The sequence below is a fragment of the Odocoileus virginianus genome, chromosome 16, assembly GCF_023699985.2.
Source record: "Odocoileus virginianus isolate 20LAN1187 ecotype Illinois chromosome 16, Ovbor_1.2, whole genome shotgun sequence".
In the NCBI taxonomy this organism is placed as follows: domain Eukaryota; kingdom Metazoa; phylum Chordata; class Mammalia; order Artiodactyla; family Cervidae; genus Odocoileus; species Odocoileus virginianus.
In genome coordinates, this window is record NC_069689.1 from 22,964,833 (window position 1) to 22,990,374 (window position 25,542).

Here is a 25,542-nt window from a genome sequence, read left to right on the forward strand (position 1 = left end):
GGCGTGCTGCAGTTCATGGGGTTGCAAAGAGTTGGACACAACTTAGTGAAATTTGGCCATCATTGGCCAAATCCCTGCTGCTTAAACTCAAAAAAGTGTGGGGTCCTCCTATGACTGGGCTCTCTAGACATTTTTGATTTTTCGGCTTTTGCAACTGAACTTCTGGTAATTCATTAATTAAAGATTAGATTTTTTTCCTACCCAGCAGTTGTTCCTGCTGCGGTTTCTTCTAGTAAGCTTCTGCTTCAGTAAGTTGGATTCTGTTTGCCTCTCCAAATTTGGAGGCAGCTATTTGTATTATGATATAGCTTTATTTCCAGATCTAAGAAGAGTTTATTTTTTAGTTTGTATAGGTTTTTACTTGTTAAGATACAGTGGAAACTTCCAAGTTCATGACATATCAGACTAGAAACCAAAAGTTTCTTCATTTATTTCAATTTTCTTTTCTTTCTAGTTTTATGGAGATATAATTGACATATAGTGCTGTATAAGTTTAAAGTGTATGATATAATGATTTGACTTACATTTATTATGAAATTATTACAGTAAGTTTAGTGAATACCCATCATTTCAGAAGACACACAATTAAAGAAGTAAAAATTTTTCCCTGTGATGAGACTCTTAGAACTTACTCTCTTAACAAGTACTCTCATAATATACAGCAGTATTAATCATATTAATAATGCTGCACATTGCATCCCCAGTACTTATAAGTGGAATTTGGGACCTTTTGACCACCTTCATCTAATTGCCCTGCTCCCTTCTCTAGTAGTCAAAAATCTGATCTCCTTTTCTATGAGTTTGTTTGTAAAGTATTACTGGCCTACACACTATGTTAATTCCTGCTATACAACATACTGATTCACTATTTCTAAACACTTAAAATGTTCAACACAATAAGTTATAATATGTGCATTTATTTTTACAGAATATAACACTGGAAATACTTGATTGAGAGTAATGAGTTTTTGTTTGTTTTTACTTTATCCACGGTTATATAAAATAGGACTTTTAACTAGGTCAAATAACATTTCTGAATTACTAAGAATGGAGAATATTAATTTTTTAAACAGCCGAGTTTTCCTATTTAACTTATAATAATGTTAACTTGAACTCTGCATTCTTAATTCATAATCTACAATTTTGTATATTAAATTCATGATCATTTTATATACACTTTGTTTCTGGTGATAGCTTTCTATTTCTGTCTGAGATTTTAAAATAAAGTGATTTTAGACATTGCATACAATTTAGACAAAAAACAGGAAAATCTCAGATGTTACCATAGTTCTAATTTACTATCATGTTTCTTTTTTGGGAATCCATTTCTCTGAGAATATCTTGATAATTGTTCATGTCATGTTTGATTTCCTTTTTTGAGCTTAAAGATAAACAATGATTTACTAGGTGAATGTGTTTCGGGCCTAAGAAAATGAATTATACTGAAACATGTTGACACAAAAGATGAATTCTCCTCTGCCAGCACTTCTGTCCAGTCTCTAATCTTGCTTTATAATTAATTAGCTGTCAGATTTGCTAAAGTTCCACGAAGAGACTACACAGATGTCATGGCAAATTGTTCCTGAAATTAAGATCTGAACTGGGAATGTTCTTCATCCTGACCTTACAATTCTCTTTATTGATTTTACTGTCATCTTCACCTGTTCAGAACAGAAAGAAATGGAAATGGTTCTTTGTTTTTAAGAAGCAACTGTCATGTAATAATTGAAGAAATAGTTTAGTGATCATCTCAAAAATTATATATGTGTGTGTCTATGTATCTTTGAGTAACACCTCATCACTAGAGAGCTGAAGTAGCAACATGAATGTAAGACTATACATTTTGCAGTTTTGATGATGTTTATTTAAAATGGATTTCTAAAATAAAACCACTGAAAATAAAATTGGAATGAAGTATTGAAACAATATTTGTCACCTTCCTATTATTTAAATGTAGTTTACCTCATTTATTGTTGTTAAATTATTATTTGTATAGAAAACAATTTAGACATTTACATTTCCAATGCAAGTCCCACCGAATATTTTGGAGTCATTTGAGAAATAACATGTTCTCTTAATGTCTTAAATTAATAAGAAATTATTAAAGTATTTGATAAATTAATATTAAATGGAAATATGTAATTATCTGAACATATATTTGTATCTATACATATGTGTGTCTATAAATATACACATCTTTAATACCTCACTGTACTAACAAATTCTAATTTTCACCTGTGTGTTCAGTGCTCAGTCGCTTCAATACTGATGGACTCTGCGACCCCATGGACCATAGGCCACCAGGCTTCTCTGTCCGTGGAAATTTTCCCAGCAAGAATACTAAAGTGGGCTGTCATGATCTCCAAGGATCTTCCCCACCCAGCAATGGAACCTTAATCTGCTGCTTCTACTGCGCTGCAGGCAGTTTCTTTGCCACTGAGTCACTGGGAAAGGCCCTTTAAATTTCTCAATGAACACTAAATATTTAGAATGTTCTAGTGGCATTAAAAGGTCCATGTAAATATCATTTTTATTGCATATGATTCCATTGTAAAAACTACAGTACACAGGTGTGATGACAATGACACACTATTTAAGTATGCAATATTCATGGGGCATTCCAATGTAAGCACGCTGTTAACGCCTTCTTACATACATATTTGTGCTTTTTAAAAATTACCTCTTTAAAATGGTTTTCTGAAATTGAGTTGCTGCGCGTAAATCTCGGGTAATATAAAACCCCTCATTCATGGACGTGTATAAGTTACCTAAAAAAAGTACCTAAAGAAGCATACAAGCGCACCTTCGGCCCTTTCACCTTTTCTCTGTTGGGCGCCTCGCAGACCCCGACTCTCACCCACGTCTCATCAGGGGACTGAGCGTCCAGTTCGCGGATCTCGCGAGCATACGTCGCGGCTCGGGGTAGCCCGTGTGGATGGCGGAGCGGTTGTGCTTGGGCCTGCAGCATTTAGTAGAAACGTGTTTTTCAGTTTTTAGTAGAAACGTGTGTTTCTGTCAGTGCACGCACGTGAGCAAGGCTCTGGTGCCCTCAACCTGCCGGCAGAACGTGACCTGTAAAGATGCCCTGTCACCACACGCCGCCGCAGAAGGCCAAGCTGGCCGCGGTTCCTCCTGAGAGCCCTGTGGCGAGTGGAGGTCCAAGAACAGCAGCTGGCCCGGCGGGCCGGTTGAAACTTGTGCAGTTTGAAGTCCAGTCACCCAGCACATGGTACCTTGAGTTCACAGTCTTCATGGACTGTCTCCTGCCTTCTCTAGTGCTGTCCTTCCATACCAGTGCTTCCTTCAACCTAGGGAATGAGCTACTCTCTCAAAACCAGGTAGGACTGTACTTTTCTTAGCTCACTCACTAGTTCTGTAGATTTTTAAATATTTACTTTTACAAACGACTTATTTTAAGTCAGATATTTGAATATAAATGTGAGGTCTGAAGTCTTATTCTAATTAGTCTGTTCATTATGTCAATGGTAGAACTGTTTAACTCCTAGCAGTTTGGGGCTTGTTTTTGTTGTTTAATTCCTGTTAGTCACTCAGTCATGAGTCCATGGACTGTAACCGTCCAGGCTCCTCTGTCCATGAGATTCTCCAGGCAAGAATACTGGAATTGGATTGCCCTGCCGTCCTCCGGGGATGTTCCCGATGCAGGCATCGAGCCCAGGTCTCTCATTGCAGGCAGATTATTTACAGTCTGAGCCACCAGGATATAATTCCTAAGGGTTAACTAAGAAAAATGGAGAATATTTAAAAATAAGATCTGCAGGAAGCTATCAGAAGACCAGCAAATGGAGAGGATATGATGGGTCGAGATCCAGTGGTAAAGAGTTCTCTGAGCTAAGCACAACTTATGATGTGACTTTTTTTCTTGTGTCATTTGGCAGCTGGAAAACAGGGCCTTTATAAGTCTGAATAGATTTTTTTCAGTCATCACCTGGGGGCTTGGGGAATATAAATTAGAATTAAGGATCTGTTGAAAAAGGACACAACATAGAATTAATAGTAAACCATTCAGTAACCTAATTCACATTATTGAACTTCAGTTTTGAATCAATTCAGTCACTTAATAAGTGTATCTAACCCTACAACTTGCTGGTAAAAAGAAACTGTCCCTCCTATTGGAAAGCATATAGCATCATTCAGTCTTAAACTGACACCACATATGTTTAAACAAAATGTTCAGCAGCTGATAAAAATAGCTAGGTACACTAAAGACTTAAGTATAAAATGATGCAAGAGAAGCAGATCCTTTTAAGACCAGGTATGAGTTTATTTAGGTAGACTTTAAAATATGTGTTTTATTTGTTGGAAAAAATGAGCGGTTAGAGAATTTCAGCTGAGAACTGGAAACTATAGAAATAAATTGACTTATAAAAAAAGAAAATATATGATAATAGAAAGAAGAACTCAGTAGAGGGATTTAACAATATGTTAGACAAAGGTGAAAAAAGCCTGAATGAGTTGAAAGATTATGAAAATATCCAAACTAGAACAGTGAGAAACAAATACAGAAAACTTACAGAAAGTGGTAAAAAGGGACTTGGAGGAAAGATGTGGTAGTGACACCCCAGAAGAATGGGGGAAAGTAAATAGGAAGAAGCAAGGTTTTAAGTGAATATGGCTGGAGAAAGTTTTTAGAACAATAGGATCCTTAGCCACATATTCAAAAATATTGCAGACTCAAAGCTGAATATATACAGAGATACCACATGTAGACACATAATAGTAAAATAGCTAATATTTACATTTTAAAAGGTTTAAAGCAATTAGGGCTAAAAGAAAACCTTTTATGTATTTGTAAAATAAATATTGAATATTTGTATTACTTGTATTAACATTTTAGTACTCACATTATGACAAAATGTGAGTGTAATACTGTGCTTCTGTGTGTCATACTGTTTGCTATGAGAGTATTGTCAAAGAAATTGGTTATGCCCTACCTCTATTCCCACCAACCTGACAGCTAAGCACCTGTTCTTTTTTTTTTTGAGATGAACTTGGATTTTCTTTCTTTTTTTTTTTATATTGTAGTGATTTTTGCTATACATTGACATGCACCTGTTCTTTACTGAGACATTCAGATCGTATGTACCAGTGATTTAACTTGTTTTAAGAACTGTTAACAGCTGAGGGCTGACCCAAAACACTGCCTTCTTTGCCCCTTGTGTTGATAAATGTGAATGGTCTATTATAGTGACTCCTGGAGTTCCTCCTATAGTTTTAAGTCAAGTCACTCAGTGTGGTTCCTGACTTGATTTTGTACCCTTTGTTGGCTGTGTCTCCTGATTTCTCTCAGTATTCACCTTTCCTTTATGTAAGTGATAAGCTACTCGCTCAAAACCAGGTGAATACCCTTATCTATGGCTGATTCATGTTGAGGTTTGACAGAAAACAACAAAATTCTGGAAAGCAATTATACTTCAATTAAAAAATAAATAAAAGAAAAACCAGGTGACAGTGTACTTCTAGAATATTAAATAAACTAAGACAAGGATGACTTTTCTTTATTGTATCAACAATAAGGCAGTCTAAAGGACATATTAATGCATTTAGCATTTTTGCTATTCTGATGTCAAATTACTAATCTAGTGATAAATTAATGATGTCTTATTAAAAGTTTGACAGTGAACTTGCAGTGTGAATTGATTTTAATTTCAGCTCTAACTTATCACAGCGATAATGATACGTATAAATGTGGTATCTTTACTTTTGGCCTGTAGAGTAAAAACAGCTTACATAGACGTTCATAGTCATTAATAATTTAATAATATCATATATTATCACTATGTGTGTATATACTGAAATAGACATGTGTATGTGCATATACATACGTATATATATTTAAAGGAATTAGTACCACTGTAATCAGTGTTTCTCTGTTTATTAGCATTGTCATTATTCTTCAGTAATTTAAATTTATTTAAGCTAAATTTACTTTTCATTTTTAAACAACATTTTTTCAATATACTTTTAATGACGTCACAATCCTCAAAGTAAAGCAGTTGCTTTTTTTTACTACTTTTACACAAATATTTTGTCAGTTATTTTTGTATACATAAAGCAATATTGTCTAAGTAGTTGCTTAATACTTTATTACATTGGAAAAAAAATATAAAAATGTATGAAATTAATATGATTATATAGATACCCTTACTCATTCTAAGTGAAGAGTGAAAGTGTTAGTTGCTCAGTCATCTCCAACTCTTTGCGACCCCATGGACTGTATAGCCTGCAAGGCTCCTTTGTCCGTGGGATTCTACTGGTAAGAATACTAGAGTGGGTTGCCATTCCTTCTCTAGGGAATCTTTCCAATCTAGGGATAGAACCCATGTCTCCCACATTGCATGCAAATTCTTTACCATCTAGGATATTAAATATGATTGTCTTTTCTTTTATCATTTAATGGATTTTTATTAATGTATATATTGATAGAGTTTTAAAAAGAAGACATGAAATTGAGTCCCTGAGATGCCTGTTCAGCTTCATTGCTTTTACAAATGATATGATACTACTACTATGAAATATTCAGATTTCATAAAATGGTTTTATAAATGCAATATGCATAAAAGGAATTGTATAGAATGTCTGGTAATATACTAAGAATAAAAAGCAAATTTAGGGCTTTGTTCTGATTAATAATTTAAACAAAAAATTCTTCAGAAAATTTAATGAAAACATTCTATTCATAATGAAACACTATAAAGTACACTAACACTGTAAGTTACAGTGCATCAACATGTTTTCACTTTTGTTAAACAGTAAAAATGAAATTCAGATTGGAAATTTTTAGTTCTGTACATTGGTTATATTTAGTAAACAGATCCTATTTTTATCCCCTCAAGACAATTTGACTAACAATAAAGCCTTTTATAAGCAAAGGTTTTATTAAGGTGTATAGATAAATTAATTATTTCTGGGATAGAGGGAAAACACTGATATATTTATCAACATTAGCTTTGCTTCAGTTTTAGTAATGTGCACATTGAAATACTGTTGCATTTAATTTATATTAAAAATCAAGTAATAGGGGAAAAAAACACAAAAGTGTTACCATTTGATTATTTGTCTCAAGTCATCAAACATTTAGCTCTGTGCTGGAGTATTTTATGTTTTCTATACATACTGAGCAAGAAGTTTTTATTTTTTCTCACCTTTTTTCACAGTCTTAAAGTCCCTTAAAATCAGTTGCTTATTTCATTCATTTCTTTTAAGCAAGTTAATTTTTAAAAACTTTTTTGCTCCTACAACTTAAGCTTTATTAAAAATTAAGATTAATCTTATTTTCTTTCATTTAAAATAAAACTGTTATTTAGCACAAAGAATCTACATATCTGTTAGGTGACAATGTTGCACTTAAAAGTTCTCAAAGTTAAACCAGTTAAAACTGCAGGTTTAGGTTATGACTTTAGAAGTTAGCAACTAAGTTTTTTTTTTTTTTTTTTTGGCACCACTTTTATTTTATTTTTTTTTCCATTTATTTTTATTAGTTGGAGGCTAATTACTTTACATCATTGCAGTAGTTTTTGTCATACATTGAAATGAATTAGCCATGGATTTACATGTATTCCCCATCCCGGTCCCCCCTCCCACCTCCCTCTCCGCCTGATCCCTCTGGGTCTTCCCAGTGCACCAGGCCCGAGCACTTGTCTCATGCACCCAACCTGGGCTGGTGATCTGTTTCACCCTAGATAATATACATGTTTCGTTGCTGTTCTCTTGAAACATCCCACCCTCATCTTCTCCCAGAGTCCACAAGTCTGTTCTATACATCTGAGTCTCTTTTTCTGTTTTGCATATAGGGTTATCGTTACCATCTTTCTAAATTCCATATATATGTGTTAGTATACTGTAATGGTCTTTATCTTTCTGGCTTACTTCGCTCTGTATAATGGGCTCCAGTTTCATCCATCTCATTAGAACTGATTCAAATGAATTCTTTTAATGGCTGAGTAATATTCCATGGTGTATATGTACCACAGCTTCCTCATCCATTGCAAAAATATACAAGCAACTCCTGCAGCTCAATTCCAGAAAAATAAATGACCCAATCAAAAAATGGGCCAAAGAACTAAAAGACATTTCTCCAAGGAAGACATACAGATGGCTAACAAACACATGAAAAGATGCTCAACATCACTCATTATCAGAGAAATGCAAATCAAAACCACAATGAGGTACCATTATACACCAGTCAGGATGGCTGCTATCCAAAAGTCTACAAGCAATAAATGCTGGAGAGGGTGTGGAGAAAAGGGAACCCTCTTACACTGTTGGTGGGAATGCAAATTAGTACAGCCACTATGGAAAACAGTGTGGAGATTTCTTAAAAAGCTGGAAATAGAACTGCCATATGACCCAACAATCCCACTTCTGGGCATACACACCAAGGAAAGCAGCTAAGTTTTATATTAGAAAAAGACAGATATTGGTAGTGTTATAATTTTAAAAATAATTTTGAATCCTCTACTAAAGATAACATTTAATTCTCTGTAGTCTCTCTCTATATTGTATAAATGAAGCATAATAAAATCATATATGATGAGTGATCAAGCATTCAAAATGTACTTCATCCAGAAAGTAATAGAAAATGACAAGTATTTCAGAGAGATATCTTTTTTTGGTCTTTTGGATTATATTGGGTATTATATAAGAATAATATTAGATCTCTTTTTTATTTTTTAATGACAGATAGAGCCTATCAGTTGTAATAGAATACCATTATCTTTTAAAATATGGGAATATGACTTCTATAAAGTGAGAATAACCTGAAAAATTGTCAGTCAGTTAAGTTCAGTCACTCAGTCATGTCCGACCCTTTGTGACCCCATGGAAAAATTGTCAACTAGCTAATAAATAAAACACAAAGCTTATTGACATACTAGGCTTTTGTTAACAGCTTTATTGTGGTATAATTGATATATACATATTGTGTATATTTAAGGTGTACAGTGGATATTTTGATATGTGTGCATTGTGGAATGTTCACATAATCAAGAAAATATATCCATCACATTCACATAGTTTTTGTTTTATTTTTCTTCTTTATTTTGTGGTAATAAGGCTTGAAGATCAACCCTCTTAGCAGATTTGACATATGCAATACAATACTGCTAGCTATAAGCACCATGCTATACATTAGAGCTCAAGAATTCGTATATCTTGCATATCTGAAACTTTGCACATTGTGACCAACATCAACCTGTATCCCACTCTCTCTAGGTACTGATAACCACGTTTCTATTCTCTGACTCTATGATTTTGGCTATTTTTAATTACACACATAAGCGAAACCATGCAATATTTGTCTTTTTGAGTCAGACTTATTACACTGTGTTTAATGGCCTCCAAGTTCATCTATATTGTTTTAAACAGCATTGTTTCCTCCTTTTTTTAAGCTAATTAATATTTCATATATTGGAATAAGTTCATATAATGTGTAATATAATATTACATAATGCATAACAATAAGATATACATAATAAGACCAATAGCATACTTATATGATATGATAAGCTTATTATTTAATAGTCAATATAGTCCACATTTTCTTTATCCATTCATTCATTCATGGGTGTTTGGATTGTTTCCTTATTGTAGCTATTGTGAATACTGCTGTAGTGAACATAGGAGTACAGATACCTCTTGAAGATCCTGATTTCAGTTCTTTTAAATAAACAGCCTGAAGTGGGATTGCTGGATCACATGGCACTTCTAATATTTATAATTTTTTGAGGAACCTCCATACTGGTTTTATAGTGATTGAACAGTTTACATTCTCACTGACAGTACACACAGGTTCCAATTTCTCCATATCCTTGTTAGCACATATTTTTACTGCTATCTTTTAAAGTAACAGCCATCCTAACAGATGCAAGGTGAGAGCTAATTGTGGTTTTGATTTACATCTTTCTGATAATTATTGATGTAGAGCATCTTTTCATGTGCCTGTTGGCTATTTGTATGTCTTCTTTGGAAAAATGTCTATTCAGATCTTTTGCCCATTTTTAATTTCTTTTTTGCCATTAAGTTTTGAGTGTGTATGTGTGTATATATAGGTTATTGGCCCATTATCTGATACTTGATATGCAAATATATTCTGTTTTGTAGTTGCCTTTACATTTTGTTGATTGTTTCCTTTGCTGTGCAAAAGCTTTCTTGTTTGAAGTGGTCCCATTTGGCCATTTATGCTTTTCTTGTCTGTGTGCTTGGTGTCATGACCATGAAATCATTGCCAAAAACATTCTCGTGACGCTTTTCCCCTAGGTTTACTTTTAAGAATTTTCCGAAGGGAACCCTCTTACACTGTTGGTGGGAATGCAAACTGGTACAGCCACTATGGAGAACAGTGTGGAGATTCCTTAAAAAACTGGAAATAGAACTGCCATATGACCCAGCAATCCCACTCCTGGGCATACACACTGAGGAAACCAGATCTGAAAGAGACACGTGCACCCCAATGTTCATCGCAGCACTGTTTATCATAGCCAGGACATGGAAGCAACCTAGATGCCCATCAGCAGACGAATGGATAAGGAAGCTATGGTACATATGCACCATGGAATATTACTCAGCCATTAGAAAGAATACATTTGAATCAGTTCTAATGAGATGGATGAAACTTGAGCCCATTATACAGAGTGAAGTAAGCCAGAAAAATAAACGCCAATACAGTATACTAACACAAATATATGGAATTTAGAAAGATGGTAATAATAACCCTATATGCAAGACAGAAAAAGAGACACAGATGTATAAAACAGACTTTTGGACTCTATGGGAGAAGGAGAGGGTGGGATGTTCTGAGAGAATAGCACTGAAGCATGTATATTATCAAGGGTGAAACAGATTACCAGCTCAGGTTGGATGCATGAGACAAGTGCTCAGGGCTGGTGCACTGGGAAGCCCCAGAGGGATGGGATGGGGAGGGAGGTGGGAGGGGGGTTCAGGATGGGGAATACATGTAAATCCATGGCTGATTCATGTCAATGTGTGGCAAAAATCACTACAATATTCTAAAGTAATTAGCCTCCAACTAATAAAAATAAATGAAAATAAAGAATTTTCTGATTTTTTTTAATATTAAAGAATATTATTAAATACTGGACAGTCTGGGAAACTACTTAATGTTCAAATAATAAAACCAATGAATAACATACTATGTTTCTTATTAATTGATTTTTAATTCATTTAGTAGTAATTCCTCAGGGAATATAATTTTATTATTGTGCTTAGTTCAATAATCACTAAGGCTTCATGTCACTCATTATAGCATTCCCCTGCCAATTAGAATATTAAAGTCAAAATATCTTTTGAATTTTCCTCTGTTCTTACAAAGATGGGAAAAACAGCAATAAATCCTTTTGTCTTTAGAGTGGCAAAGCAATTCTTTTGGAGACTTAAGAATGTTAGAACTTTTTCAAAGATGCTGTGGACATCTCACCCCTCAGTTATTTTTCTTCTTAACCACTCCCTTGTTTGCCCAGATTGATATTAGTTCCTCAGGAAGCTGATTATTTTTCATAAATGCTTTGAGAATAGGCCTTTTCCATCAGATGTATTAAATAACTTTGCTGAGTTAGACCAAATAATGAGAAGCCCAGTGAATGAGGTCTTCCAAAAAACTTTAATACAAGTCAGGGAGTAATAGCACTCTGGAGATGGAGTTTTTGAGAAGATCGAAACCATCATCCACCCTCCAATGTATGCTAAATTTTATGTGTATAGGTTACTATGTATCTGAAAACCGTATTCTCCCATTTCAAAAATATTTCTCTGTAATTATATTAAGATATATTTAATTGTTAAGAGGTGAAAGTACTGAATTCACTTAAATGTCTCACATCTTAAATTTTCAGTTTTGGGCGGAGGTAAAAAACACTAAGGGTTAATTTACCCATTATTTTTTCTTTTACATAAAGTGAATTATAGACATATATTTCCGAGATTCTAGAATAAATAGGTGTTGAAAAATTTGAATAGCAAACTTGAGAAATCTCATCATATTAGTTTATAATTGATTTCAGTTTATTTTGTGGTGAAGAGAGTGTTTAGAAGTTATAATGTTGTTAAACTTATGGAGTGAAAAAGAACCCAAACATCTACTTATTTATTCATCTCAGCTGAAAATTCTGTGACAGTTTTATTAGATTCGAAAACTCCTAAAGGAAAGCAATATATATATAATGAATAAATAAATATTCAAGTAACCTCTTGTAAACACATGAAATAGTAGAGTAATTTACATATCCAATGTATGAACATTCTATACAGAGATCATTAAAATTAGATGCTATTCTTTTCTTAAAAAAAAACTGCTAATATTTATCTCTTTGTGATGTACTTTAATTTTTTGGATTATAACCTGGACTGGATTCAGTGTGAACATAAGTAGGGAGAATCTAGAATATCAAATCATTGATAAGTTAATAGGTACTTGAAAGAATATTAATAATGTTGACATCTAGATTATTATGAAGTAAGATTCTATGAGAGCAATTTATAATTTAGCACCTTTATTTTTCCTAATGCTAGAATCTAAATAATCAGCTAGCTTCTAGAAAGTCGACTTGTTCTGTCATGCTACATCAGATATGGGCATGGGTTTATGTCCCCCTTACTCTCAAATGCCTTTCCTCTACCTTCAGACACTTTCCAAGAGACTTCAGAGCTTTCCAATTTACTGAATCTCATGGATAATTTTCTCCAAGACAATATAATGCAACCTTGAAATTACATTACAAATGCTGCAAGCATATACTATGTACAGGTGTGATATCATATGTTTATTTCTTCATTATCAGCCCTATTTCACAATTCTTATTAGCAATATCTACATGCTTAAAAATATACTTATTTTCCTTTTCCTATTGAACATTCATTTTGAAACATTTTAAGATTCTTCAGTAGTCTAGAATTCTTTCTTTCCTGAATGGAAAAGTTTTGAGCAAATCAAGAGAAATATGTAACAGTGTTAATTAACATTTCTCTGCTTTTAAAATTTGCTTTATTTCTAATATTCTGGGATGTGGGTCATAGAGGATCCTGCTGTGGCTTATGTCAGAGAGTGTTTTGCCTATATTCCCTCTAGGAGTTTTATAGTTTCTGGTCTTACATTTAGATCTTTAATCCATTTTGAGTTTATTTTTGTGTATAGTGTTAGAAAGTGTTCTAGTTTCATTCTTTTACAAGTGGTTGACCAGTTTTCCCAACACCACTTGTTAAAGAGGTTGTCTTTTTTCCATTGTATATCCTTGCCTCCCTTGTCGAAGATAAGGTGACCATAGGTTCGTGGATTTATCTCTGGGCTTTCTATTCTGTTCCATTGGCCTATATTTCTGTCTTTGTGCCAATACCATACTGTCTTGATGACTGTGGCTTTGTAGTAGAGTCTGAAGTCAGGCAGGTTGATTCCTCCAGTTCCATTCTTCTTTCTCAAGATTACTTTGGCTATTCGAGGTTTTTTGTATTTCCATAAATTGTGAAATTATTTGTTCTAGTTCTGTGAAAAATACTGTTGATAGCTTGATAGGGATTGCATTGAATCTGTAGATTGCTTTGGGTAGTATAGCCATTTTCACAATATTGATTCTTCCAATCCATGAACACGATATATTTCTCCATCTGTTTGTGTCCTCTTAGATTTCTTTCATCAGTGATTTATAGTTTTCTATGTATAAGTCTTTTAGGCAAAAATAAACAAATAGGACCTAATGAAACTTAAAAGCTTTTGCACAGCAAAGGAAACTATAAGCAAGGTGAAAAGACAGCCCTCAGATTGGGAGAAAATAATAGCAAATGAAGCAACAGACAAAGGATTAATCTCAAAAATATACAAGCAACTCCTCCAGCTCAATTCCAGAAAAATAAATGACCCAATCAAAAAATGGGCCAAAGAACTAAACAGACATTTCTCCAAGGAAGACATACAGATGGCTAAAAAACACATGAGAAGATGCTCAACATCACTCATTATCAGAGAAATGCAAATCAAAACCACAATGAGGTACCATTACACGCCAGTCAGGATGGCTGCTATCCAAAAGTCTATAAGCAATAAATGCTGGAGAGGGTGTGGAGAAAAGGGAACCCTCTTACACTGTTGGTGGGAATGCAAACTAGTACAGCCGCTATGGAAAACAGTGTGGAGATTTCTTAAAAAACTGGAAATAGAACTGCCATATGACCCAGCAATCCCACTTCTGGGTATACACACTGAGGAAGCCAGATCTGAAAGAGACAGGTGCACACCAATGTTCATCGCAGCACTGTTTATCATAGCCAGGACATGGAAGCAACCTAGATGTCCATCAGCAGACGAATGGATAAAGAAGCTGTGGTACATATACACCATGAAATATTACTCAGCCATTAAAAAGAATTCATTTGAATCAGTTCTAATGAGATAGATGAAACTAGAGCCCATTATACAGAGTGAAGTAAGCCAGAAAGATAAAGACCATTACAGTATACTAACACATATATATGGAATTTAGAAAGATGGTAACGATAACCCTATATGCAAAACAGAAAAAGAGACTCAGATGTACAGAACAGACTTTTGGACTCTGTGGGAGAAGGCGAGGGTGGGATGTTTCAGGAGAACAGCATCGAAACATGTATATTATCTAGGGTGAAACAGATCACCAGCCCAGGTTGAATGCATTAGACAAGTGCTCGGACCTGGTGCACTGGGAAGACCCAGAGGGATCGGGTGGAGAGGGAGGTGGGAGGGGGGATCGGGATGGGGAACACATGTAAATCCATGGCTGATTCTTATCAATGTATGACAAAACCCACTACAATATTGTAAAGCAATTAGCCTCCAACTAATTTAAAAAAAAATTAAATTAAAAAAAAATAAAAAATAAATAAAAAAAGAATTATCTGGGGAAAAAATAAAAATAAAAAATAAAATTTGCTTTATGCACATTGAATTTATGCATAATTGACTACATATTAATTATCAATAAATGTTAATTGTAATTAAAAATGTGAAAATTGAATTAAGAAATAAGAGAAAGTACAAAGGGAACTTTGCAAATTACTGTAAACTAAACCAAAATTGTCCTTTTATATACTTCTAATTATCCAAGAATGCATAATTATGGAAGAGAACCAACTCTGACATAATGGATATTTAACTGGGAAATCAAGGTAGAAAAAACCTGGAATATAATATTTAGATAACTCTGTGCTATCATAACAAAAACTTGCATGCAAATATCTTGTGCCTGAAAATCGTCATTCCCTGCTTTGAGAGACTACAGGATTTCTCTATACATCAGTACTTCTGTGTTTAATAAAGGTAAATGTGTGCTGTTAAGAACTTCATCTTGAAATTCTTTCTCCACCATACATTAACTTAGCTTATTCTTAGTTTGTTCATCAACAAAGTAGTAATTATGTAACTATTTTCCTCATATGTTTAGTCTGGTGACTAAATAAGTACTTAGAATAGTTGCTTTTGCATAGTCATTACTTAATAAGTGCCAACTAATATTGATGTTTTCCTACCTTCCTCCTGCTAAAAGATCTGTGAGATAAATGTTCTTTTCCTACTATACAAATGAAGTATTTGAAAGCCAAACTATCAAGTGACAGTTAGGATTTTAAAACCATATGTGTTTGATTTTGAAGACTATTCTTTTTGCAATAATTATTATCTATTAATAGTAAGTCAGAATAAGAATGCTATCAACAAGGTGAAAGAAAGTAGGAAAGTATATATTTTAAGATAGGGGAATGTATATATATATGTCTGAATTTGTTTTTAAACCAAGTTATGTGATTCTACTAATCCATGAATAAATATTAAAACTATAGATGTTTTATAGTTAAATATAGCTCCAATTTGGGATAGTCATTTCCCATTTGTTTTTATTTAATGTCATTTTTTTCCCTTGTAATAATCTACCTTTTCTGCTAATTATTAGGCAAATATGGACAAAATGAGAGTTTTAAAATTTAAATTTACTAAAGTTTGATATTGAGAGTCTTTACTACAAGAAGTAATATTTTAGTAAAGTTTATTGTGAAGATCAAAAAAATTAGTATAGTAAACTATCACCATCTTCCTTATCACCATGTCTTGATTCATTTCAAAAGAGATAGTCACTTTCTCTTAACATCAAAACACAAGTAAATTACTATATGACAAAAATTGCTATTTCTTTTTACAATCTTTGATACAATACATACACCAAGGGGAATGGAAATGCCATTTGGAAAGTGTTATATGAACACTTCACTAAGTCATTTATATGTGAAATTTCAAAGCTCTTTATCAAAAATACATCATGTGAAATATTTTCTTGAATGAAGATATGCTTTTTATCTAGGCAGTGCTACTTGAAGATTATAATTTGAGATAATGTCTTTGCAGTTTTTATTTCTGTTTATAGGATGCTTACTTTGAGTCATTCCAGTTTAGAAAGATACTTTTTCAGCAATTAAATTTTACCATAAGTGTTTATGAGAATTTAGCATGATCTTTGGAAACATATTTATTGATTATCTTTATATTCATAACCCTAAGATGTTAACCTTTTATGTGACATTACAGCCAATACAACCAAAATCCAAACAATTTGTACTATAAAATGGATCTTGTAAATACATAGGACTGTTAATTTAATGTATAAAGACTTATAGATACTTAGTTTTCTATTTTATATACCTCTAGTGTGCAATGAGGGAGAAGACAATGGCACCCCACTCCAGTACTCTTGCCTTGGGAATCCCAGGGATGGGGGAGCCTGGTGGGCTGCCGTCTATGGGGTCGCACAGAGTTGGAGACGACTGAAGTGATTTAGCAGCAGCAGCAGCAGTGTCCAATGTAGGAGCATTTTGTAGAGTATGATTGGATGAGTGCTGCATTCTTGGGATGTTTTTGGATTTTGATTAGAAAATTTAGATCTATGGTCGTAATAATTTTATACATACAAATTCTTTATCTCCAAATATATTAGTTTCCATAAGTCATCTTTACAAATTTTTTAGCTTCATCTAATGTAACTTCTTTGATTCTATGCTGTAGCCGTTCAGGCCAAACCCTTTCTTGTACCTGGGATTTTGATCTTGATATTTTCCCTATTCATAGCCCTGTTCTAAAATTTTTTCAAGTCATTCCCTCCTATTCATCTTCTATTCAGTTTATGTGTCATTTTCTGTGGAAGGACTTCTCTATCACTGAAATATACTTTAAGGCCACTCCCCACATAGTAGTAGTATTTTTACATATGCTGTACTTTGCATAATTTTTAGTTGTTTTTATTAATTTAAAATGGAGGGAAAAAAGGAATATTAAAAAATGGTAGATCGAATAGAAAATACTTCAAGAACATACTATGACTTTCAGAAAATGTAAAATGTAACACACAACTGCAGGCTTCTTTCAAGAGCAATATGCTACATATAAGGAGGTAGAAAATTTTTAAAGTAAAGTATTAAATATATCTTGTAAGCACTAAAGAAAGCAAACACACTCTGTTAAGAGTAGTCAAAGTACAAAAGCAAAAATGTATCACAGAAAAGGACAGAGAAATATTGTGTAACTTAAATAAAGAAATTTAAAAAGAACACATCACATTTCAGAAGTTGTATGCACAAAATAATAATAGATTTTAAACATTTAAAGCACACATAGAAAGAAATGTATTAGATATAAACATATATTTTTATTATATCTCCTATATATATATATATACTCAAATTATAATGGGAAATATACATACATTTATTGTATTACACCTAATATAATAAAAAAATACTATTGTAGATATGTAAGCAAAAGTAGCAAAACTGACCTAGTCTTAATGAGGTAAAACTGCACTCATGCAAGACAATGCACATTATTTTCAAATGCAAATGGAAAAGTTATTAAAATTGAATGCTGCTGCTGCTGCTAAGTCGCTTCAATTGTGTTTGACTCTGTGCGACCCCATAGACGGCAGCCCACCGGGCTCTCCCATCCCTGGTATTCTCCAGGCAAGAACACTGGAGTGGGTTGCCATTTCCTTCTCCAATGCATGAAAGTGAAAAGTGAAAGTGAAGTCACTCAGTCATGTCCGACTCTTAGCAACCCCATGGACTGCAGCCCACCAGGCTCCCCCATCCATGGGATTTTCCAGGCAAGGGTGCTGGAGTGGGGTGCCATTGTCTTTTCAGAAAATTGAATGAGGATATTATAAATCAAATGTTAATAAATTTTAAATGCTTGGTATCAATTTTTTCCTCTTCATAAGGTTAATAGTAGTCTATGTCATAACTAGAAAATTCTCCACTGTGTGTAAAAGGATAGTTTACCTCTAATCAATAGCTCAAATATGAATAATAATAAAATTTGCAAAATATATTTGCAAATATGTGGAAATATTAGTAAACAACATTTAGAAGTCATTTTTACTGTTTGTCAGTATTGCAATAAATATTTTAAATGGATGCAAAAATTATGAATAAAAACATCGTCATTTGAATTATAATTAAATATACATCCTTGTCTGTTTGTATCTTCTTTGGAAAAATGTCTACCCAGTTCCACCTCCCAATTTTAATCAGATTATTTCCTTTTTTTTTGCTATTGATTTATATAAATGCTTTATATGTTTTCCACATTGAACCCTTATCAGATATATGATTTGAAAAATACTTTATCCCATTCTGTTGATTGATGTTTAATTTTGTTGATAGTTTCCTTTGCTATGCAAAAACATTTTAATCTAATATCATCTCACTTGTTTATTTTTGTTTTTGCTGCTTTGGCTTTTGGTGTCAAATCCAAAATAATCATCACTAAGACCAATATCAAAGAGCGTACTGCTTACTTATATTTTCTATTAGCAGTTTTTTGGTTTTAGATCTTATGTTCCAATCTGTATTCATTTTGAGCTGATTCTTGTGTATGATGTGAGATAGAGATCCAGTTTCATTCTTTCACATGTAGCTGTCCAGCCTTCCTAGCACCATTTATTGAATTCACTTTTTCCTGTTGTATATTTTTGGCTCCTTTGCATAAATTAACTGACCATTTATGTGTGGGATTCTTTTTTCTGGACTTTCTGTTCTGTTCAGTTGATCTGTCTTTAATGCCAATACTTTACTGCTTTTATTACTATAACTTTGTAATATAGTTTGAAATCTGGAAGTGTGGTGCCTCCAGCTTTTTCTTTTCTCAAAAGTGCTTTGGCTATTCAGTGTCTTTTGTAGTTCTATGGAGATTTTATGATATTTTTCTTCTCTTTCTATGAAAAAAGAAGTTGGGATTTTTGATAGGTATTGTGCCAAATTTATAGATTGATTTGAGTAGTATGGATATTTTAACAGTATTAATTCTTCCATTCTACGAGACTGGAATATCTTTCCATTCATTTGTCCTTTTCAATTTATTTTATCTATATATTACCATTTTTCAGTGTACAGATTTTTTTATGTCCTGGATTACATTTATTTGTAGATATTTTGTTTTTTGGTGCAATTCTAAATCAAGCTGTTTTCTTAATTTCTCTCCTTGATACTTTGGTGTATGTATAACATCAGTTTTTTACTTTTAATTGCAAATTGCAGATTTTTTTTATTGTGCCAAATGTCTTATTGGCTATTTCTCTTTCCTAACATGAATTTCTGCATGCTTTGAACACAGAAAATTCATCAGGTTTTCTCTTACCTTCTCTTTGATCCTGACTGTGCCAAATTAGCTAGCATAGTACTTCATTTTGAGTATTCATATGTTTCATTTTACTGGTGACAGGTTTTTGTTTTCTGTTTTGCACTTACTTTCCATTCAGATCAGTTCAGTTGCTCAGTCGTATCCGACTCTTTGTGACCCCATGAATCGCAGCACACCAGGCCTCCCTGTCCATCACAAACTCCCGGAGTTTACTCAAACTCATGCCCATTGAGTCAGTGATGCCATCCAGCCATCTCATCCTCTGTGGTCCCCTTCTCCTCCTGCCCCCAATCCCTCCCAGCATCAGGGTCCTTTCCAGTGTCAACTCTTCACATGAGGTAGCCAAAGTATTGGAGTTTCAGCTTCAAAATCAGTCCTTCCAATGAAACCCAGGACTTAACTCCTTCAGGATGGACTGGTTGGATCTCCTTATAGTCCAAGGGACTCTCAAGAGTCTTCTCTAACACCACAGTTCAAAAGCATCAATTTTTCGGCTCTCAGCTTTCTTCACAGTCCAACTCTCACATCCATACATGACCACTGGAAAAACCATAGCCTTGACCAGACGGACCTTTGTTGGCAAAGCAATGTCTCTGCTTTTTAATATGCTATCTAGGTTGGTCATAACTTTCCTTCCAAGGAGTAAGCGTCTTTTAATTTCATGGCTGCAGTCACCATCTGCATTGATTTTGGAGCCCCCCAAAAATAAAGTCTGACCCTGTTTCCACTGTCTCCCCATCTGTTTCCCATGAGGTTATGGGACCAGATGCCATGATCTTAGTTTTCTGAATGTTAAACTTCAAGCCAACTTTTTCACTTTCCTCTTTCACTTTCATCAGGAGGCTTTTCAGTTCCTCTTCACTCTCTGCCACAAGGGTGGTGTCATCTGCATATCTGAGGTTATTGATATTTCTCCCGGAAATCTTGATTCCAGCTTGTGCTTCTTCCAGCCCAGCATTTCTCATGATGTATTCTGCATATAAGTTAAATAAGTAGGGTGACCATATATAGTCTTGATGTACTCCTTTTCCTATTTGGAACCAGTCTGTTGTTCCATGTCCAGTTCTAACTGTTGCTTCCTGACCTGCATACAGGTTTCTCAAGAGGCAGGTCAGGTCGTCTGGTATTCCCATCTCCTTCAGAATTTTCCATAGTTCATTGTGATCCACACAGTTGAAGGCTTTGGCATAGTCAATAAAGCAGAAATAGATGTTTTTGTGGAGCTCTCTTGCTTTTTCGATGATCCAGCGGATTCTGGCAATTTGATCTCTGGTTCCTCTGCCTTTTCTAAAGCCAGTTGAACATCTGGAAGTTCACAGTTGGCATATCTGAAGCCTGGCTTAGAGAATTTTGAGCATTACTTTACTAGTGTGTGAGATGAGTGCAAATTGTGTGGTAATTTGAGCATTCTTTGGGATTGCCTTTCTTAGGGATTAATGTGGCTAGGAAATAATATTTGACTCTGTATAAAAAGCAGAAACATTTTTACAAAATTTCACAAAACTAATAGAATTTCATTATCAGAAGAATGTGGATTCTGATTTTAGTCTTAAAATATTTTATTAAAAATTGTAAAGTACAGTTACAAAAATAATAAAATATTTTAAATAATTATTTCTACATTAGGTTTTCCCCATCTTATCTGTTCAAGAGTTGAAACTGATTGGCAGATTCCGGAAATCCTAAAATGGAGAATAACATTTAAAAAATTTCTAGGTATAATAACATATTTTGTGATATAATGTCACTTTACAGTTGACAATGATTAGTTACTATCTCTAATCCTTCCCAGTGGTGGAATACTATGCAAAAAAACCTACATTACCTGACATGGTGTCTGAATAATGTAGCTTCTAATTGCAAAACCTTCTTTGTGCTGTGAATGAAAGGCAGGAAAAAGACAAACAAAAAAACCCTTGTTTATCTCTTTGAAATATTTATTTTTGATTGTCTTATTGCAGTTAGCTTTAAGAAAGATAAATATCTGAAAGAAAAAATATTGCCAAATATAAACAGAATTAGAAAAAAATTATGTAGCAGATACTTCTGACAATTATAACAGCAGCTATATTAATGAGCAATGTTCATGTTCTCTAGAGATCTCAAAAAATTTCATAAAGGTAAATTTTCATAAGAATTATGTTGATAGTTATGTTTTAGTAATGCCTACAGGAAAGGGGAAGTGTCAAACACAGTATATTCAGAGAATGAAGACTATAATACTACATTGTGTTAACCATTTACCTACTTAAAAATTCCATAAGGAAAGCTCTGTAAGTTTTCTGATAAAAATGTGCTTCTTAAATGAATATGGAACATGAACATATATATAAAAAATAAAATGGAAAACAGCTAATATTTGACTCACTTTTTGTTCTGTGCTCTTACAAACTTCCAAAACCAGAAACCAAGCATGTTTATTAAAATGCCTGGAAGGAAATGTTTAGGATTTGGAAGGATAAAAGAAATGGCATTTCAAATTAGGTTTTGGTAGTTCCTTCTTTAGAGCCCTTTGAGACAATGTTTCTGCATTCTCCATAAGGAGAGAGAAAGCAAGAAATCAGGTAGCTGCTTTCTCTTGTGCAAAAACTCACTGTCAAAGAACTGACCTGTCAAAAGTATGGAGGGTAGGGAAGGAAAATGTTAATAATTTTTTCAGTTATTTTAATAACTGTTTTGTTTGTTAAATGAGCAGTGGCCCCGAGAAAAAATGTGGAATGCATATATGAGTTTGCCATTGAATAAGCAAGTCCCTTCCTATGAGATTAAGGGGTGCATTTATCACATAAGGTCTTAAAGTTGTAGGTTGGCCTTTTGGTCTATCATATGTGTAGATTTGAATATTTTGATAAATTTATTGTACTTTGGCTTGAGAAATTCCTGCAATTTGGCAAGAGACCTTTTGTATAGGTCAGGATTTGGGCCACAAATGTTTGGAAATAATAATAATATTAGATCCAATGCCAAGGAGACCAGAAAATCTTTTACCATTAATTTTGATATTTATATTTGGTTGGACATATTTAAATAACAATGATGTCCATAAGGATTGTTTTTGATCTGTATCACCAAATCTGCCTCTTCGTACATTAGTAGAGAAGTTAATAGAAGTGTAAGGAAAATGAAGTATTTGAGCAATTTTGTCCCCCCATTTGAATTGCCATAGAATCTGAGCTGACATCATAATTTGAATTTCTCCTTTATAATTTGAATCAATTATTCCACGCTGAACAGTAATTCCTTTAGAAACCAAATTAGATCAGCCCTGTAAAAGCCTGAAGTTTTGTGGGGGCAGGGGTCCAAAAACTCCAGTAGGTACTCTAGAAGGGACTGCTTAAGGGTAAAGGAAAAAATCATTTAGGGCCGGTATATTAATGGCAGCACTGCTGGATGTTGAAGGTTTGAGGGAAAAGATAGAATTTGCCCCTGGTTTTTGTTGTAGGGGACCTGGGATAAATAAATAAAATTACATCCTGTTTAAAATAACTTTAAAAGTAATTCATAGTTGTGAACCTGTAGTATCTTTTTTATTCTTTTCCCAAACGAGGCCTGGTAACTTTATCTGGAAATTATTCCTGTTCCCATGACCTAAAACACTGTGTAGAAAAATCGTTCAGCTGGCATGCCAAGTCCCTGTGAAAGGAAGAATTGCTGCCAAACCTGTCATTTTTGAGCAGACTGGGACTTACCTCTCTATTTTCTAAACTGTGTTTCTTCACTAATCTTATTTTCATAGTTTTTCCATTTGCCAGTTTTTACATCATCTTTGATATGTGAGCACTGTTTTATGATTTACATTATATTAGAATGTACCTTTTAGTGATAACATCATGTATCATGTTGTTTTTAAAGCTTCCTTTGCTCTATCAGAGCTTAGGTCCCCGGATCTTTTTTTTGTCTCTCTCTCTCTTTCTCTCCTTTACTTTCTTATCATCGGCTCCGTACCACCAGGTTCCGGTCCATAAAGGACCCCAACAGGGAAGGAATATTAAAACCAACAACAACATTTAAGAAGCACATAAGCATTCATTCTACTAGTTTTGGAGAATTATTACCTCGGACTATGATACTGCTTCCGTTTCCTCTTTCAACATCCTTGAAAGGATTCATTTGAAGTCCTGAGTATAATATCTTAAATTTGTAGAATAAAATTTTTCAGACCATTGATCTGAAATATGATTAAAAAAGATAGCAGTATGCATGAAAATATGGTTAGGCCAATAAAATATATTTATGAAATTGTATATTAATGCCTTGAAATCTGAGGTTTGTTTAAAATTTGGCATTTAAAATATTTCCAAAAATCATTAGTTTTCCCAGTTTAGGAGGTAATGGATTTGGTTATTGCCTTACATTTTAAAAACACTGAAGTAAAGTGAAAAATATTCATTTATGGTCCTATAATAACTTGGTCTCTGCAGGTAGTCTACAAATGTCCTTCAGGTGAATATGAGTGTTTCCTGGATGATGCACAACAACATGCATACATGGGTACTTTGTAAAATTTCTAATTGTTCTTATAAATACTTTGAAATTTTCAGTCAGTTGAAAAAAATAAAATATATTCAATTTTAAACACTGGTTATCAGAACAATGTTTTTAGCTTTCATTTCACATTTCAGATTTTATTAAAATATAACATATTTGTATTGCAATTTTAATAAAATGAAATGGATAGTAAATAAATGAAAGGATAATTAAACACCTGTGAATTATTACTACATTCTTGTATTTGTGTTAATACTATGCACTGTATCTTCAAATTCAGCCCCTAAATACCAGACGATTCTGTATACTTTCCTTCACTTTAATACCTGCACACAATCTCCATTTCTTCTCCTCTAAGCTATAGAATTTAACTGAGCTTCATGGCTTTTGTAGTAACTCACTTCCAATAACTGAAGATTTATTTACCCAAAATTTTGACTTTGTGAGTACAGGCTTATCATTCAATGCAATGCCATAAATCAGAAAAGTTACTCCTGTAATTATAGTCTGTTTTACCTCCTTCATTTAATGTATCACAGTCTTAAATATTATTTATTATTTTGATTGCATGTTTACTTTTTATTCTATTAGAATATAAGGCTTGTGAGTCAGATACCTTACCAATTAGAAAACACTTATATCTGGTATTTACCATTATAGATTTTGAGAGAAGAAGATGGAATAACTATAAACTTTCTTCGGCATACAATCTGTATTTTTTAAATTATTCACTATCTCTTCATTCTTCTAGAACAGAGTAAGACCTCTGAACTATTATGTTTCATCATATCCTCATATCAGTTATACTATGACTTAAATTTTTTGTTATGTTTTATCATATTTAAATTCAGATATAATTATTATTCTTTTACTAAATTGTTTTCAGTGCAAAGTATAAGTGCTAGGATTATTAAAAACACTTGCACAGCATATATATTGTAACATTTCATCATTTTCAGTTTTATGGAAATGCTATGTAGTATTTAGTATTGTTAGAAAATACAACTGGTAGCAAACCTCACATCAGAAAAAATAGACCTTAAAGAATATTACAAGAGATAAGGAAAGACATAATGATTAAGGGATCAGTCCAAGAGGAAGACATTAACAATTGTAAATATCTATGCACCCAACACAGGAGCAGCTCAATACATAAGATAAATACTAACAGACATAAAAGGATAAATTGACAGTAACACAGTAATAGTAGAAGACTTTAACACCCCATTCACACCAATGGACAGATCATCAAAATTGAAAATTAGTAAGGAAACAGAAGTCTTAAATGATACATTAGAGGAGATGGATCTCATTGATACCTTCAGGGCATTCCATCCAAATGCAGTAGAATACACCTTCTTCTCAAGTACACATGAAGC